Genomic DNA, 5,433 nt, shown 5'->3' on the forward strand with positions numbered 1-5,433 from the left:
CTGGTTCAGGCCAGAAAACCGGTGACTAGAAAGATTTACCATAAAATATGGAAAAAATATATCTGTTGGTGTGAATCCAAAGGATTCCCATGGAATAAGATAAAAATTCCTAAGATTCTCTCCTTTCTACAAGAAGGTTTGGAGAAAGGATTATCTGCAAGTTCTCTAAAGGGACAGATCTCTGCTTTATCTGTCTTACTACACAAAAGACTGGCAGCTGTGCCAGATGTTCAAGCATTTGTGCAGGCTCTGGTTAGGATCAAGCCTGTTTACATACCTTTGACTCCTCCCTGGAGTCTAAATCTAGTTCTTTCAGTTCTTCAAGGGGTTCCGTTTGAACCTTTATATTCCATAGATATTAAGTTACTATATTGGAAAGTTTTGTTTTTGGTTGCTATTTCTTCTGCTAGAAGAGTTTCAGAGTTATCTGCTCTGCAGTGTTCTCCGCCCTATCTGGTGTTTCATGCAGATAAGGTAGTTTTGCGTACTAAGCCTGGTTTTCTTCCAAAGGTTGTTTCTAACAAGAATATTAACCAGGAGATAGTTGTACCTTCTTTATGTCCGAATCCAGTTTCAAACAAGGAACGTTTGTTACACAATTTGGACGTAGTCCATGCTCTAAAATTCTATTTAGAGGCTACAAAAGATTTCAGACAAACATCTTCTTTGTTTGTTGTCTATTCTGGTAAAAGGAGAGGTCAAAAAGCGACTTCTACCTCTCTTTCCTTTTGGCTTAAAAGCATCATCCGATTGGCTTATGAGACTGCCGGACGGCAGCCTCCTGAAAGAATCACAGCTCACTCCACTAGGGCTGTGGCTTCCACATGGGCCTTCAAGAACGAGGCTTCTGTTGACCAGATATGTAAGGCAGCGACTTGGTCTTCACTGCACACTTTTGTCAAATTTTACAAATTTGATACTTTTGCTTCTTCGGAGGCTATTTTTGGGAGAAAGGTTTTGCAAGCCGTGGTGCCTTCCGTTTAAGTAACCTGATTTGCTCCCTCCCTTCATCCGTGTCCTAAAGCTTTGGTATTGGTTCCCACAAGTAAGGATGACGCCGTGGACCGGACACACCAATGTTGGAGAAAACAGAATTTATGCTTACCTGATAAATTACTTTCTCCAACGGTGTGTCCGGTCCACGGCCCGCCCTGGTTTTTTTAATCAGGTCTGATGAATTATTTTCTCTAACTACAGTCACCACGGTACCATATGGTTTCTCCTATATTTTTCCTCCTGTCCGTCGGTCGAATGACTGGGGTGGGCGGTGCCTAGGAGGGACTATATGGCCAGCTTTGCTGGGACTCTTTGCCATTTCCTGTTGGGGAAGAGATATTCCCACAAGTAAGGATGACGCCGTGGACCGGACACACCGTTGGAGAAAGTAATTTATCAGGTAAGCATAAATTCTGTTTTATAACACTCTTCAGTGTTCAGTGTGTGTTTATTGAGCAACATATATTGCTTTATGGGGGGTCAAAATCTTATATTACACACTCAAAGAGTTTGCTGGCCTTTTTTACTGACCCTTTTTACTCTGTGTTTGAGCAGTGAATGAAAGAAATACAAAAGTCAGTGATCTTGTAATAAAATCACTTAATCTTATTAAATGAAAAGTACATGTTCAGGCTGAGTCTAAGAGGATTTTAAAAGCAATCTAAAACAATAGAAGATGTTCAATTATGTTGTAGCTGGGGGGGTTACAGTACTCAGAGGAGAAAAGGCACTCCAGGGCTGGACTACTGCAATAAAGTCTTACAAGGTGCTATATAATGTTACTTCTCTCTTTGTGGCTCCATATTTCCAAAATTATTTTCCTGGTTGAGCAATCATCTATCCATTGTTCTGGGGGCATCCTTTGTCTGCCCAAATTGGACCATGACATTGACAGATTCAAGTCTTTCAGGTTGGGGTGCAGTCTGGGGATCCTGGAGAGCACAGGGAGTTTGGGTACTTCAGGAGACAAAGTTGCCCATAAATATTTTCCACTGCCCTTCAGTTTTTGCCTCTCTTGAGGAGAGAGACTTATCTGTGTTTCCAGTAAGACATGTAACAGCAGTGGCTTACATCGATCATCAAGGGGAAACTCGCAGTTCCCTAGCAATGAGGGAGGTTTCATGAATTCTGACTTGGACAGAAAGCAATTCTTGAATGATTTCTGCAGTTCATAATACAGGGGTGAGCAATAAGAAGCAGAAACAGAGTGCCACAGCTGATTCAATTCCTGAACTGCAATCTGCCACAATGGCTCCAGAATCAGCATAAAATAAAATGTATTAACAAGTCAACTAGTTTAAATATGCTGCAACATGACCTGTGTTACATGCAGATGTTTTATCAGGCATCTGTGCAGGTGCAGCTTGAGTCTGTATATGAGTTCCATTATGTTTCTGTTTGGTTATAATTTAGGTAAAAAATGACCGATATTTAGGTAATAATCCTCTGTCCAGTATATAGGTTGTAATACCATATCCAAATGGTAGATGTCCTTAATCCTACATAAAGATAGAAAGTGTATAGTCAGTAGTCCTTCAGACAGGGAGGTATACAACCAAGTGTATACAACATGACATAATCCTAAATTCAAATATACAGATAGATTAGATTAGCTAAAATAGAAAATGCCATATAAAAACATTGGCCCAGATTACGCTAACTATAGTGCAGGTCACTATAAGGTGTATTGCTGGACCGTGCTAACATTAGCGCACAACTTAATATTACATGTCCATAATAAATCCCATTTACCAGAGATAGATTAGCGTGGCCGACATCACTCTAGTGCAACTTATACTTTCAATGGATATTGTGACCATGCTAAATAGAGCTGGTATTGGTTTAGTTATTAGAAAGTTATAGTTTGCACTCGAGCGAAAGCCGAAACTGTGCTAGACTATTTAGTGCAGCTTAAGACGTGAAGTAAAGTGTAAAAACAAGTTTGCACGAAACACATCAAAAACATATTAAAATAAAGTATTACACTTATATATACACTTTTTAATAAAAAAAAATATAATTGTACTATTAATAAAATTTCTTAAAGGGATAATGTATCTGCCACATCTTTTTATGTGTATACATGTGTATTTATGTGTTTTTGTAAATATGTATGCGCACACACACACATATATATATATATATATATATATATATATATATATATATATATATATATATATATATATATATATATATATAATTCCAAAGGAAGGGCCTGCACTCGCATCCTCCAATTCAAGTGAACATCTACCAGGGTGCTAAACTCACATCCTCCAATTCGAGTGAACATCTACCAGGGTGCTAAACCAGGGATAAACACAGTCACAATATGAAGATAGCACTCACTGGATTAGAATAAATCTTAGCTTTTATTACAAAACTTCCATAAAATGTCCCATGACGTTTCGGCGCCTGACTGGCACCTTTTTCAAATGGATTCAACCAATGTACAGGCAGATGATGTAGCCTGGCATTCGGGAGTCAGGCAACATCAACTGCCTGTACATTGAATCCATTTTAAAAAGTTGCCAGTCAGGCACCGAAACGTCATGGGACATTTTATTGAAGTTTTGTAACAGAAGCTAAGATTTATTCTAATCCAGTAAGTGCTATCTTCATATTGTGACTATATATATATATATATATATATATATATATATACATACACACTTTTGAGTCATTCCCAGTGAAATACTTTCAAACATGCAATATCATTTTTATTGTGTTTTCAATAAAAATACTTGTAATTCCTATGTTCTTCATTTAGAGAAAAGTTATTTTTATTTTAATATATATATATACATACATATACGCACACACACTCACTGGCCACTTTATTAGGTACATCTGTTCAATTACTTGGTAACACAAATTGCTAATCAGCCAATCACATGGCAGCAACTCAATGCTTTTAGGCATCTAGAGGTGGTGAAGATGACTTACTAAAGTTCAAACCGAGCATCAGGAGGAAAGGGGATTTAAGTGACTTTGAACGTGGCATGGTTGTTGGTGCCAGAGGGGCTGGTCTGAGTAATTGAAAAACTGCTGATCTACTGGGATTTTCACGCACAACCATCTCTAGGGTTTACAGAGAATGGTCTGAAAAAGATAAAATATCCAGTGAGCGGCAGTTGTGTGCACAAGAAAGCCTTGTTTATGTCAGAGGTCAGAGGAGAATGGGTAGACTGGTTTGAGATGATACAAAGGCAACAGCAACTCAAATACCCACTTGTTACAACCAAGGTATGCAGAATGCCATCTCTGAACACACAACACGTTGAACCTTGAAGCAGATGGGCTACAGCAGCAGAAGACCACACCGGGTGCCACTCCTGTCAGCTAAGAACATGAAACTGAGGTTACAATCGCACAGGCCCACCAAAATTGGACAATAGAAGATTGAAAAAAACGTTGCCTGGTCTGATGAGTCTCGATTTCAGCTGCGACATTCAGATGGTAGGGTCAGAAGAGTTCACTGTACTACAATGGCCTCCACAGTCACCAGATATCAATCCAATCTAGCACCTTTGGGATGTGGTGGAATGGGAGATTCGCATCATGGATGTGCAGCCAACAAATCTGCAGCAACTGTGTGATGCTATCATGTCAATATGGACCAAAATCTCTGAGGAATGTTTCCAACACCTTGTTGAATCTATGCCATAATGAATTAAGGCAGTTCTGAAGGCAAAAGGGGGTTCAACCTGGTACTAACAAGGTGTACCTAATAAAGTGGCCGGTGAGTGTATATGTATATATTCCTTTAAATATATAGGTATAGAAATATATTTTACAAACAAAAATGAGTGCGCCACTTGTAACCTGGCCCGATATAAACAGTAGCACACCTGCTATCTTTGAATCATATTTACTGTCACAAAAATAAATCTAATAAAATGAAACCCCTCTCTTTTCATTCATGTATGAGTTTAAAAGGAAAATTATTTTTACTTAACATATTATTCTACCTCATTGCTCAATATCTGAGAATTAAATCATTTAAAACCATAATGGAAATCTAAATATTTTAGGAGTAAATTTTATTAGTAAATAACTCTGCGTAAAAAATGTCTTTGAAAACTAATCTTAATATATTATTATTATTATTATTATTATTATTATTACTATTAATAAGATAAAGACTTTTTAAAGTCTAATTGTGTCAATTATAATATTTTGGTAATTGAAGTGTCACTAGATTAAAAAGATAATTTTGATTTGCTGCATATGAATCTACTTGGATGTTTAAATTATTTGATTTTAGAAAATATAGATAATCTGTATATAGAAGCTGGAGCCAGTTTATGAAATCTGGTTTTGCTAATCACTCCGGAGAATCTTTTTTTTCTTGATTTTTTCATTTTTATAGTGTGGTTTTACTGATCCATGTTGTGATCTGGAGAGCAGAGCTCAAATTGTGTGTCACATTGTCTC

The 5,433-nt window shown here is 37.4% G+C and overlaps 1 long non-coding RNA gene across 1 annotated transcript in view; it reads right to left on the reverse strand.

Annotated features, from left to right (window-relative positions):
- Positions 1 to 1,579: 1,579 nt before the first annotated feature.
- LOC128637148 (uncharacterized) overlaps positions 1,580 to 5,433 on the reverse strand; it is a 38,062-nt gene continuing 34,208 nt past the window's right edge. The window contains exon 2 of the long non-coding RNA XR_008399002.1: positions 1,580 to 2,495. This is a non-coding gene — a long non-coding RNA (uncharacterized LOC128637148). The remainder of the gene's footprint in view (positions 2,496 to 5,433) is intronic.

This window comes from Bombina bombina, chromosome 1 (genome assembly GCF_027579735.1).
Source record: "Bombina bombina isolate aBomBom1 chromosome 1, aBomBom1.pri, whole genome shotgun sequence".
Classification (NCBI taxonomy): domain Eukaryota; kingdom Metazoa; phylum Chordata; class Amphibia; order Anura; family Bombinatoridae; genus Bombina; species Bombina bombina.